The sequence below is a fragment of the Temnothorax longispinosus genome, unplaced genomic scaffold (genome assembly GCF_030848805.1).
Source record: "Temnothorax longispinosus isolate EJ_2023e unplaced genomic scaffold, Tlon_JGU_v1 HiC_scaffold_76, whole genome shotgun sequence".
In the NCBI taxonomy this organism is placed as follows: Eukaryota; Metazoa; Arthropoda; class Insecta; order Hymenoptera; family Formicidae; genus Temnothorax; species Temnothorax longispinosus.
In genome coordinates, this window is record NW_027270626.1 from 1 (window position 1) to 14,662 (window position 14,662).

The window sequence follows — 14,662 nt, forward strand, 5'->3', positions numbered from 1 at the left end:
GAGAGTGCAGGGATCTTTGCTTCCGCGCCGAGCTGCCACCGCTCCGTCGTCGTGCCTTCGAATGTGTCATTACTCGATCGAAAAAAATATTATTGCAATACATTTTTTATACCCACTATTAATTTTTTTATTGGTGATGTATCATACATGTATATGTATATTTTATTTTATGCGGAATTTATTTCATCTTTTTAATGACATTTAAACAAATTGAATAAATTAATAATTTTATATTTAGTTTTTTTTTCTATTAATGAATAAAATGATTGTGATAACATAATGAATGAAATAACAAATTAGATTTTTATAAGTGTCGTGGAAATAATTGTAAAATGTTTGATTGAGGATCCCAATTCTTATTGTAAATGGGAATGTTACTTTTAATAATTATCGTTTCACCGGTATTCACGAAGGAATTTGCAGGACGACCTCGACAACGTGACGCGGGTATTATGATACCGCTTATTACGAAGGAAAACGAGGGTGGTGTTGAGGGGAAAAGAAGACAAGGATAGATCACGCTTATTTAATATATATTTCACTTTTACATCTCCGCGAAGTCCATTGCACGGACTTACGAATTACGAACCGATACGCCGGGATACGATTACAAAGGCACGAGCCCTCCGACGCACGTCCGATCTCTTCGGAGATTTCCTCAGAACTCTGTCGAACCTTCTCGCGAACTCAACTCGTCTCGACTCGCTCGAACACGTTCGGACTTGTACGACTGTTACACATTTCGCGTAAACAACTTGCGTCATCGCCACCCGACCAATCATACGCACTCTCCAATCGCGTGTTGGCGGCGGTGGCCAGCGCCTCTAGCCATCGTAGTTACCGCGCCGCTCGCGTGCGACATGTGGGGCCACCTATCGGGTAGGCCTCTTTCGATTTCTTACATAATAATTAGTAATACCTTTCCCTCATTTTTTATCGCAGGAGAAATCTTCCACTACTAGAATCCCGGTTGCCCGGTTTACCCAGTAGCCCCAAAAGGGGAAGACCCCCCCCCCCCTACCTCCGGGGAGAGGCGAGGGGAGTGCCGGATTCTCTGCGCGCATATCGCACGCGATAATGCCCGCATAGCCTACCGGCTAAAACTCCTGCGGATGTCCCTCACGGCGCCTGTTGGAAGGAAACCCCGGGAAACGTTGATTCTTCCGGGGTCCCCCAGCGCCTGGCCCATATTTGGGCTTCTACCCGGAAAACGCTTTCGCATTTTCCCGCTCAGTTGAGCTGTCTATTGATGCTGCGGCGAGATGGAGGACATCATCCCAAAACCCGCCGCTCTTCCAGCAGGGGTGGTCTATACTGCGGGCGCGCGGTAATCTTTGCCCGCGCGCCCACACCCTTCTCTCTAGCGAAAAAAGATCAAACAAAAAGATCTTTGTGTCACAAGAAAACCCGATACGAAATATTTGTACAAATATCCAGTTCCAGTTTATAATATTCCATATTTAATTTGCACATACTTTAACATTTATAATAATAATCATTAGATTCTTAATTCTTAGATTCCTTATTTTTGTATATTACATTACAAATACTAATTAATATAGATATACGCTAATTAATTACATACACACACCATAAAAATATAATTTATTTGCCGATGCAGAATTCTTTATTTTTCTCATGTAACAATCGAGATCAATATTGTAACGCTTCATAAACTTGTAAATAATTTTTTTTTTTTTTACTGCTTTATAATGATTTAAATTATTTGACAATAATTTTGACTTCTACACATATAATTTTCTATACAAATAGCAATGTACATTCATTTATAACTCTTAATACTTTAATTTATTCGACAGAATGTAATATTTATTGGTCGGACGATATAATACTAAAATTCTTCATAAAAGTATACGAAGTCAGTTTATTTGATTTCGTTTATTGTTAATTATGGCGAGTTCAAAGCTCTCTCGTCGCCTTCGTCCGCGCGAACTTTCTCCAGACGATCGTCGATGTCGTCTCCGCATCCTCTTCGTGGCGCAACACAAGTATCTGACGCAAGTTACAATAAAATTGTTTAGATATGGTCAGTTAACTCAGCGTATCGATTAAGCTATTGTTAGTTTCGGTCAAAATGGAAGGAGCGCGGTTAAATTTAGCCTGATTTTTCGTTAGCCGAAAATGCCAATTTTTTGCAGATTACACAGGCACACAAAAAATAAAAAGTGTCTTGGCCGAGACACTACACTAGTGTATTCTCATGTATTTTGACCCGCTGAATCCGAATCCGAAGTCAGAATTGTCAGATTGGCTCTCAGTTCCGAGCAAACCTCAAAACTCAACGAAACGAACACTTTTTTTTAGGTTTGCTCGGAACTGACAGCCAATCTGACAATTCTGATTGTATTTTTTCTTCTTTAAGTATGTTTTCTTTTCTGCAAAAGACACTCTTTACAGTAAAAAAAGATTCAACTTAATTGGTCTAATAGTTTTCTGGCAATCCCTCATAATTATTGGACCACTTTTCAGAGCCGAGAAACGGATATGACCCCTTAAACAATGTGAAAAAGATTATTCTTGCTTTATGAAGTTTTCTTTCAGTGTGCTTTTTCAAATTTTCCTATCTATATATCGCGCATAGTGGCGCGTATCTTTTCATTAGCACCGCAATCTCCACGCGGCACGGAAATTCGATCGAATAAACTCGACCGGATTCACTCGCGGCGAATAAACTCTTAACGCACATCAATCCAATTAACGAAAACTATCGCGGGAAACGACAATTTCTCAAAGGGAAAGAGAAAAAAATATCACCGCGAAACTTTATTCCGGCTTTCGAGCAGCGGTCCACTGAACCGTATAAACGCTCAGTTGCCGAACTAAATTCCCGATAAATTCACGTTCGACCGAACCGGGTCACCTGATGTAACTCTGACTGTCAGTATATTTGTTTGTGCCATGTCGGAAAATTTGTGAGTTACCGCAAAGTGCGTGCATAGGTCTTGGTAAAGAGATATGTAATAAAAAATCGCGAGAGAAAACTTCCAATAATTAATCATTAATCAGTATAGTAATCTTAAAATATGAAGAGATAGAGGGAAGAGGAGGAAGAGAGATAACAAAGAGATGGAAAAAGCTGCGTTAAATGGAAATACATTTGAAGGAACGAGATTGAGTGCATCGTACCTATTCTTTAAACGGTTACAACGAAAATCAGACGGAATGGAGCGTGCGACGCCGCTCCATCCAATTTATCGCTCCGCACAGTTATTAACTTACAAATTTTTCACATATGTCACGTAGCGCCACGCCGTTCAAATTAAAGGTCGGTCGAGCAACGAGGAGACACGCGAACTACGAAATTTTACACGTTTCTCCTTACACCGAATTCATATATTGCAACTGTCGAAATGATCAACATTTTTCTGGAAAGTGCGCAAATAGTTCATCAATTCGGTCAATGAATGAAGATTACTAATCTCGATGGAATTATATCTTATTAATCAATTTATGTGAAGGTTGCTAATCGATGGAATTTTATCTTAATAATCGATTCGTGTAAAGGTTACTTTACTAATCGATGGAATTATATCTTAAAAATAATCTTCATGCATCTTGTACCTGATTTCATTTTCCTCTAATTTATTTTTATTTGTAACGTACATTTTTCATAATCTTATATATATCTATTGCTTTGATATTCTGAAATCACTTTTATAATAGCAAATAATTTAATATATGCAGATATTTTGTAAAACCAATATATTTGATCGGATCCAACTGCGAAAACTGACAAACTGTTACTAATAAAAACGAAAAAAGCTCAAATTTCGATAATGGAAACGTATGTTTTTATTAAAATAATATTTTTATCGCAAACCCCGAGGCTGCTTTATCCAGCCTACGCCAGTTTATTGTCAAATTGCTTATTTTCTATTTAATAACATAGTTTTAATATCAGTAGCGGCCTGAACGCGGAAACAACGCTGTATTTGTCGGCCATACGCTTGCAAGTTGTTCGGAAACTATGTATGTACAGAATGCGACTCACGATCAATCCGTCAGCAGTACTTTATAATATGTAAATTATTTAGTTGTATTACTTGTTAATGCACATTCCACGTAAAACGTAACTTGCGAATTAAATTATATTTTGTTAAAAAATAAATATCTGTTTTTATATGTATATACGAAATCTTTAGGTTCAATTTCGGGTTCTCACATTTCCCTAAAGAAGAATTGACTGACAATTTCACGAGAGACAATCTCTGATAAATTCTGTCATCTCGTTTTCTCGAATCCGGAAAATGCCGCGGCCGCGGAGCCGATATATCGTACATTCAGGAAATATATATATCAAAAATCGCATTGAATTGATTCACGCCGATGGCCTCGCGCACGTTACATATTTATTGAGCTATGCAATTCACCCGCGATTAACGCAACGTCCGCGCGTAGGTCGATTATCAGTTATTATTAATGGTTATCAATTTGTCAGAGCCACGAACGTGTGTGAATACGCGGTCGACAATCGATATGTACAGAATAACAAAACACGCGATAACGCTTAACGCCGCAGATGTAACAGGTCAAATTATAGGATACGTTCATAGGTCAAGCGCGAATAAGGTACTTACCGTTTTGCCAAGCGGATTTGATGACGCGCGGGAATTAATTTACGACATCGCGAGATACAATACGCTCGCGAAACTCGGTGAAATATTCCGTCTCCGATGACACAAGAAAGATGATTGTAAATCGTCGCGCTTATATGACCAGACGCCGACTTACGGCGAGGTCTTATGATGAAGGTTCATTATGATGCCGGAGACATCGAAATAATTATTTTTTTCTATCGCCGACGTGACTATGTATCGTTATCGCCTGTTAATATTCGTTTGATAAATATGGAATAAATAGCAAATGCAACGGTAATAAATAATAGGATCTCGTTGTGTACAACTATTACGAAAAGCTTTCAAATATATTACTTAATATTAGCTATGCTATATGTTTGCTATATCACTCGAATACGCAGATATAAATATCGCTAGAGAATATATACTTCCTATATATTTTCATTTTTATAATTGATACAGCTTGCATGCGCCTCTGTCATAGCTTGAATTAATAAAAGTGATGAGCAAAATGCTATCCGCGGAATACACGGAATATACTGTATTATGTGAAATATCCCATGTGCCCTATACTCTTCTGCGTGAAACGCAAATGTATCATACTTTTCTGCAAATTTTCAAACAAGCTCATAATTCTTGCACATAAATTGTTTAAATAGCTATTAAAACTCGAAACTGTCTTTGAAATACCTTAGATATGTGCAAATTTAAAGCTTTTCAAGCATATTAAGCAGAGTATTGTAATAACGTTATTCGGTGAAAAAAATTCAATGACGTCGAGTAATTAGCATTATCATTTCCGGCGCGTTTTAAGTTTCCTAAATATTTATCTATATTCCTAGTCACTTTTTCGATTTTCCTTTACAGCAAACATTGGAGGCTGATCGTAAAAATTTAACGTGTTCTAATACCGGAACGAATAAAAAGTCGTATTGTACGTTCAATAAAATATCGTCCATATTGCATGGGGCAGGTAAGTACAATCGCGTCTTCTCGTAAAAAGCGGATCCGTCTTTCAGTAGCCAAGTAGTACCGACGCGAAATTGACGCGCCTAGCTAAATAAGGACGATCAAACCAGATCACGTTTCTGATAATGAACATCAATTACACGATTCGCTTTTTAGTGGTTTAACTTGCCCTTGTGTCGCAGTGTAGTTCCGTGAGAGATTATCCAGGTAGATCGACAAGTTCCTCGTAAATCATCGATCGTATCTCACCACCACTATCGGGGAACTTCCGCAAGTCAATTATCAGATCCACAATAAGCAATTGCCGCGATCGCAAATACAGTGCGTCGCGAAACTCTGCCTTTGCAGTACACACGTAGTGAACAATATAATATCAAATCTCAATTTAATCGCAAAAATTATGTACATACAACAAATTCTTTTACCTGTAATATTTTTAGTGACAAATGCTTGCTGCGTAACGTTAAAGAAGCTAACCAGAAAGAGAAGAGAATTAATCTTTCTGTGAAATTCTCCAATATTTTATATATCCGAGAGGAAGGAAATGCATTCGGAACGATACAGTTCGGCGAATGCATCAATTTTTTTTCTTTTTTCTAACGCACCGAGAGGAATGAATTCGGTTGATTATATTTGTATTTTGTCTCGCGCGTTTCGTGCATAAGCGATGCGTACGGCTCAGAGAGTTACATACCAAATATTTAATCCTCGTGTCTACTCGCTGCTTGCCGTAAATTAGCTGATAACCAGTCCAATTTTATTCAAGATGATATGTGGTGAATCGGTTCATGCATTTAATCACGATGAAATGTTTAACGCAAATAATCATACATTAAACAACGCGATTATATACGGTACAGACAAATGAATGCTATTCGAACGATAAAGTGCTCTCCAGTATCGAATCTGTAACAATACGAACGGTATTCGAAGCGGTGAACATTTCAACTAAACCGATGAACTAGGTGATCGGTCTATCGAATATCCTTGAGGCACATTGTATGAATCTGACATTCGTTTGGTTTCGCGGAGCTATCTCTCGCGAGAAGACAGGTGATTCTCTATAATACATAGCAAATGCATTACGCGCTCCATAAACTCGTGTGTGCACTAATGATGCATTAAGTTAACAGCGTGTAACCTGAACGGGCGTACGAAATGCTTTACATAATTGTTCAACGTGCTCTTTGATTTGAAAAATTAACTCCCTATCACGGAACTTTTTATTTCAATGCGATTAACTCGGCAATTATCGAGAAGCAAACAATGCAATAAGCCGTGCCGAAGCAAGTCTTCATTTAAATCGAAAGACATGTGTCGTCAAGTCCGCAGCTGTATAAATCTTAATAAATTGCGAGTTACCACACGAAGAGTAATTATCTACGTGTAATAACAAATAATTGGAGCATACGAGAGATAATATCGGGCTGTAAATGTGACAAAAGTCCTGTGCCGATAGACTGACGACAATGGATCAAGAATCTTAAAAAGATACGAAAGGAGACCGAACGTGCATTCACGCAAAATCCCTCGTTTCTTCTTTGTCAGTCTTTTCTCGTACAAAATCGGACGACGATTTACTCCGCGTCTGACGTGACATTTGTCTCTTTCTCTTCCCGAAACTTGTTTGCGAGCGTCTCTTGAAGAGTCGCTGAATAAGACGGCCGGCGAAAAGCGCAAAATGGCTCTTCCACAAAAATTACCCGCGGGCAAGTGTGATTTTGAACACCCTTTTTCGCAATTGGTCAAATCTCCTCTTATATACCGATAAAATGAGATCCTAACCGAAAGCTTGGCGCCGTTCCAATACGTTATTACAAAGTTTTACTCCTCTAACCAAGATACCAGAAGATTGAATCTCTCGTATCTATGGGAGGTTAATCGTAGTGAGTGAATTGTGAATTGTACTCTAAAACGGATCGCAAAATTTGCGTTGAGTAACAGCCCAAATAACGAGAGACTTGCATGTATAAAAAACGATACGCCGGACTTAACAGAGTTAAATTGGCCAAACTTCACACTCAGGAATATTGATGGAACATTTTATCGATGAAAAAAATTCTCGCGTGCGTGCGGAGAAGAGAGAAAGAGAGAGAGAGAGAGAGAGAGAGAGAGAGAGAGAGAGAGAGAGAGAGAGAGAGAGAGAGAGAGAGAAAAGACCATACATTAACGTCTACATGGTGGTTCAACTAATGCCGACGGCAGTATCGTGAGGTCGAACAGTTATTATACGCTCGCACATTCTTTACAACGTGTATGGGCTTGAGCGTGCATTACGGATCTACCGGCTCGTTATAATGTCTGTGTTTTAAAAGCTCGATAGATCCATTAACGCACGCCAATTTTTTTCGTGCTTCTATTTCCCGGAATAAATGACACCGCGCATCGCGCATGCTGCAACAATTATCGCCGGATGCGGCGATTGTGAAAAAGAGCGTATATTGATCTGATGCAACTTTTATAACGTCGACCCGGCGCGGGCCATTTTGCGGAATCTGTGTACCGGCGAATCGCGTGGCGAGAGGAGGGCGGGGGGAGGGGTTGTTGAATAAATTATAGCCGAATAAACATATATGATAATGTGCGCGCATTTCGTTCAATAGACGCAGTATAATCGTTAAATTGGCAATATCGCTCCAGCATAGTCAGGGAATAATGGAAAAGATGATGGTATGTCGCTACGAGCGATGGTGCAAAAATGGCAGATAAAACAAGTAGTAAATTGCACCGCCGGTATAATGTTTTTGATGTAAATATAATCAGCATAGCGAGCAAATATTGCAAGCGACTCTAGATACACTGTACGCGTCAAGCTAAATGCAAATATCTCGTAAATTGTACGTTCGCTCGTTTTAATACTAGAGTAATACTAAGGTATCTAAAAAATAGTAACAGCGCGATTTCTTTATCAGGTTATTCATAGATAATTAGCAGCAATTTTCACGTCTGTCGCTCGTAATCGCCGACGAATTAATTTGCCAAAACTGTCGACGTTACTTCCACGTCAACGAATATACCGGCAAGATTTTCGCGGCTTATTTTAGAATCCACTCTATATATTTCACCAATAGCGCCGAATAAGGGGCGCTCGACGCAGGTTGACAGTAATGCGGGAAAAAATCATAAGGAGAAAAACTAGTCTTGCAAAGTAAACTCTCGTGCTTGAGATGCAAACTCGGAAGTGGTGGTGGGTGTCTTTAAATAGTATCATTTATCGTGTTGCAGCTGGAAAGAACTAAAAGTGGAACCTTAAATGATGCCATTTATCGTCTCACAGCTGGAACGCTTACTTTGCCTCGGCATACTTTAAACAATCTACGATTGCACGCCATACGTTAGCACTTTTTTCCTTCATGCGCGAGATAATGGGAACCAGCGGTAGGCTTTCTCGCGCGCACTCGCGATGCTTTTCGTTTCAGGAATTAAATAAATATCAAAGTTCCGATGATTACTTCAATGATAAATGATAGAAAGGACAAGTTTCTTGCAAAACATTTCAAGTACAAGTTCCGGGCAAAACTATTTTCTACGAGCGTTATGCGAAATAAATAATTCAGTCCGTCTCACTTCAAAAACGTCGTAAATTTAATCAACTATTTATATTTCCTTAGGAAAGAAAATGCTAAATAAAATGTGAAAATAAACGTCACTGAAATATCACTTGCCCTATCGTTTATTTCAAAATAGCTGTTTATTGTGGACAGCCATGTTTAGCGGCAAACAGTTGTCTTCTTCATAAAAATATATTTTTATAACTCATATCCTTCCCGAAATAACTGATATAATTTAATATTGACGGATTTATTCTTATATTACGTGAGTAAAAAGTAGCTTAATCTAAACATCTACCACTCTTTACGTTGATTCGTCAGTCGCTTATTTTTTTCGACATCAACAAATCCTCTTTCTCATTAATAGTACGTCGGCCATTAACTCGACCATTTATCATCGGCCGATGTGGCGATCTGGCATCTCTTGGACCTTGGTAGCGCCATATTTATACGCGTATCTGTATCGATCGCGTAAATTTCTTCGGGGGGTAATGGCATTTAATTTTACCGCGTGTCACTTAATCCTCCCGCCCGCCAGGCGCGGTCCATTAGGCCCGCACCTGTTTCGAGAACTATGTTCGTGTAATCAATTAGAGGAACAGCTTTCTTAACTCTCTACGCGATATTTCATATAAACGCGTAAGATATCGGAAAAAATTGCAAGATCCTGTTCCTACATAAGATAAAGTGCAAAAATGTATCTAAAATTATATACAATATTTATGAAAAGCGCGAAATCCTCGATGTACTTAAACACCATAATAAGATAAGAGTTAATTTCGATACGTGCAGACGCAACGCGATGCTAAAATCGTATATCGCGACAAGTGCGGAATATTGATTTCGTGAATATTAAGGCGTCGAACATACAGCGCATTCACACACACGCGCGCGCGCGCGCCGCACTACGAACGCGGAAACCGTTGTCAGTTGTCACTGGAATCCCCATAGATTATTCTGCATTGTGGCAAATGCGAGTAGCGTCGCACGCATGTGCATATGTATAATGTATATACGTGACGAACGTTTACATGTTTAGATTTACTAAGTTGGTACGGGGATTCAAAAGTGAGTAATTCTTGCGACACTCTCGTGTTTAATTATGAAACGACGAGATGCTAAATTTACCTAGAAGAATAATAGTCGTATGCGTACGATAGCCGTACAATTCTTCGTTAATTTGCATGGTTCATTAGAGATGTTCAGTTTACATTTAGCAATTACGGTAAGGTAATTAAAAAGTAATTTCTTATTCGAAGCCGCGCTTCAAAGAACGCTGTATGCTCTTCCGAAAGTTTTAAAGAAAGAGGAGGAAGAATCTTTTATTTCCTCGCAATTCACTCTTACAAAGTGGAGAATGGACCCATTTTTATATTAGATTTAAAACAGAATATACGTATTATATTCTGTAATGCGATATACAAGAGTTTGTAATAATATCATGAAAAATGTGTACATGCAGCGCTTTTTGAACGGACGTTTTATGTGTATTTAAATTTATGTGTTTAACTGACACGGCCGAGTATTTGATATTTAAAGTACATGGCATGCAATATGCACAAGTAGATTTTATAACATAAATTGATGATCTTTCATCTACCTTCTACACGGAAATAAAGGATTAGCTACTGTAGCAAATCTGTAAGTCGTAAAATATGGGATAACTAACATTTTTTGCAGCGAGAGCTATATAATTTAGCAATATAGTAGATAGCAAAATCTTTTTGCAATTATTACTAAATAGCAAAAGGTTCAACAAAACTTTAACAAAAGGTTTTACTATTATTGCAAAATAGCTCTCGCTATAAAAAATGTTAGTTATCCCATATTTTACGATTAAATTTGCTATAGTAGCCATAATCCTTTTTTTTCGTGTACTTAAACATGTGTAGTCTAAACCTTTAAACAACATCTATATACCTTTTTTCTTACTCCGCGAATAAAAATTCGCACGTGAGTAAACGCGTGTTTGTCCTCGTGCTTAAACTTTTCGACGTCATGGCTCAAACGAGATATCAGCTAATTAAGTAATTCCGTAATATCGCAGCCTCCTTCTCAAAATGTAAGTGCGATGTTATTGCGCATCCGGTGGATTCCCTGGGATCCTCAATAGCATCGATCGCAGATCGTTGCATCCTCCGCGCTGATTCCGGAGCGAAATCCGTATTGAGCGCACTGGAGTATCCTGCCATCGTAGCTGCGATCCGTGCGAGCACTATTCGACATATCCTTTAGAGATGAATCTGCCGTAACGTGTACATACCAAGGAGAACCACTGGGGGGGGGGGTGTATGTGTGTATGTATGTGTACGTATGTGTAATCCCGCACACGGCGCCTCCAATTATACGTCGCACTCACTTGGTATATGGGAGAATGCAGAGTACGGATGTCTCGCGTACGCGCGTCGCTTGCCTGTTTTCCTCGTCGAGATCACAAGCGGGCAGAGCCGACACAATTCCTAAAGACATATTCCCGATCCATTCGCGGAACCCGGACTACGACACCACCGTCGGGCCTCTTTTCCCACTCACACCATCATTATTCTACCAAACGCACCACTAGTGTGTCCTATGAGGGTGACGCACGAGGGCTGGTATCGTCAGGACGAGATCGAAGCACCCTCGGCCGCGAGTCCTCTCGGCGGCGCGCGTCCACCGAACGCAGTTGCTCGTCGGAGGTTGAAACGAGAATCTCCAGGTGCGAAACGCAGACGCGGAGAGGCGCGAGCGACGTTCCTTCCGCACGATCGAACTCCTCGTGTCCCCGGGTCCACTCGAGGAGACAGAGTGAGAGAGAGTGAGAGAGAGAAACGAGCGCGCGCATTTCGACGATGCTGACGACGTTGCTAACGACGTTCGTTTCGCAGGGTAAGGGGTGATTGGCTAAAGGGGTGACGAGACGAGACGAAACGAAACGAGACTATCGCGTCGCGGATATACGTCGTGATGCCCATATCACACTAGCGGCTCGCGGCCGCTACTGCGATTGCGATTTTGTCACCAATGAGAAATGTCCGAATTGCCAGCAGCTTCTTTCTCATTGGTCAAGGGACGAAATCGCAATCGCAGTCGCGGCCGCGAGCTTCTAGTCTGATTTGGGCTTGATACGTGGTATCTAACCCGCACGGCAGACAGCACGGAACTACTGGCGGTCCCTACGCAAGCGTAATTCCATCCCCATCGCGCCGACGGCCAGGTTACCCCCACGACGGCGTCGTTGCTACATGCGCCCCTTAACCCCTCTTCAATAATAGACACGCACCGAGGCCACCGAGAGCTATCCGGAGGGTGACACACGCTTACGCTTCTGGTGGGGGCTACAGTCGCGTGGCGGCGGTACGACTCGGAGGGGATGCGAGATGAACCTGTCGCCTTGTCGACGGTGGTGGAAGCCTAGGCAGCAGCAACGGCGGCGGTGGCGGCGGCGGCGGCGATGGTGGCAGTGGTGGTTAGCAATGCATGCGCACGCCAAGCGTCTTACGTCGCTGCCGCTCTTGTTGCTCGTCGCTCCGACGGTGGATGCACCGCGCGGTCTCCTGAAAATCCACGACAAGTGCGTACGTACACTCGTATACGTGTACGTACGTACGCGAGCGACGCGTACAAACGAAGGCCTCGAGAGTGCAAGGATCTTTGCCTCCGCGCCGAGCTGCCACCGCTCCGTCGTCGTGCCTTCGAATGTGTGATTACTCGATCGAAAAAAATATTATTGCAATACATTTTTTATACCCACTATTAATTTTTTTATTGGTGATGTATCATACATGTATATGTATATTTTATTTTATGCAGAATTTATTTCATCTTTTTAATGACATTTAAACAAATTGAATAAATTAATAATTTTATATTTAGTTTTTTTTTCTATTAATGAATAAAATGATTGTGATAACATAATGAATAAAATAACAAATTAGATTTTTATAAGTGTCGTGGAAATAATAATTAGTAATACCTTTCCCTCATTTTTTATCGCAGGAGAAATCTTCCACTACTAGAATCCCGGTTGCCCGGTTTACCCAGTAGCCCCAAAAGGGGAAGACCCCCCCCACCTCCGGGGAGAGGCGAGGGGAGTGCCGGATTCTCTGCGCGCATATCGCACGCGATAATGCCCGCATAGCCTACCGGCTAAAACTCCTGCGGATGTCCCTCACGGCGCCTGTTGGAAGGAAACCCCGGGAAACGTTGATTCTTCCGGGGTCCCCCAGCGCCTGGCCCATATTTGGGCTTCTACCCGGAAAGCGCTTTCGCACTTTCCCGCTCAGTTGAGCTGTCTATTGATGCTGCGGCGAGATGGGGGACATCATCCCAAAACGCGCCGCTCTTCCAGCAGGGGTGGTCTATACTGCGGGCGCGCGGTAAACCTTGCCCGCGCGCCCACACCCTTCTCTCTAGCGAAAAAAGATCAAACAAAAAAATCTTTGTGTCACAAGAAAACACGATACGAAATATTTGTACAAATATCCAGTTTCAGTTTATAATATTCCATATTTAATTTGCACATACTTTAACATTTATAATAATAATTATTAGATTCTTAATTCTTAGATTCCTTATTTTTGTATACATTACAAATACTAATTAATATAGATATACGCTAATTAATTACATACACACACCATAAAAATATAATTTATTTGCCGATGCAGAATTTTTTATTTTTCTCATGTAACAATCGAGATCAATATTGTATCGCTTCATAAACTTGTAAATAATTTTTTTTTATTTTTTTTACTGCTTTATAATGATTTAAATTATTTGACAATAATTTTGACTTCTACACATATAATTTTTTATACAAATAGCAATGTACATTCATTTATAACTCTTAATACTTTAATTTATTCGACAAAATGTAATATTTATTGGTCGGACGATAATGTATAATACTAAAATTCTTCATAAAAGTATACGAAGTCAGTTTATTTGATTTCGTTTATTGTTAAGGGGATGCTGGAGCCGTCTGTTTTACCGGCATTTTTTGTCGGCACGTAGCGTCGTATTAATTTAACAGAATTAAAAATCCTTCTCCAGAATTGCAGTACATACATTAATGATTCGGGGGAACTCTGATTTTATATAGAAAACGAGAAAAAATTACGGAAGTACAGATTTCCTTATCCTACTTTTATCCCAATATGGCGTCTCGAGTTGCGGCGAGCTGTCAGCTCGTCACAAGATGTATTTCATATAAGAGATATACCATTGGTACGAACGCGAAAACAAGTTCCCCCGAATTGCACAACAAGAAAAACATCGATAAACCCTCCAAATCAAGATTTGGAAGCGTAATATAAAAGTACTAGATTTTTCGCCCGCGCTTCGCGCGGGCTCAAAATCTATTCCCCTCTCCCCAAACTCACTCATTAATTAGGAGCACCAACAGAACCCCATAAAACCCAATTTTCAACTCCATAATAGCCATTTCCATAAAATTAGTAATCTTTTGGTACCAATTTCATCAAAATCATCAACAAAAAATTAGAAAAATTTTGGCACTGGTTTTAAGAAAATCGATCCATTAATACAAAATTATCCATTAAT

The 14,662-nt window shown here is 40.1% G+C and overlaps 1 long non-coding RNA gene across 1 annotated transcript; it reads right to left on the reverse strand.

Annotated features, from left to right (window-relative positions):
- Positions 1-154: 154 nt before the first annotated feature.
- On the reverse strand, positions 155-12,896 carry LOC139825004 (uncharacterized). The gene is made up of 3 exons (XR_011735406.1): positions 11,478-12,896; positions 11,039-11,333; positions 155-2,013 (listed from the first exon to the last, which is right to left on the reverse strand). It is a non-coding gene; the product is annotated as an uncharacterized lncRNA (long non-coding RNA).
- Between the last annotated feature and the right edge of the window lie 1,766 nt (positions 12,897-14,662).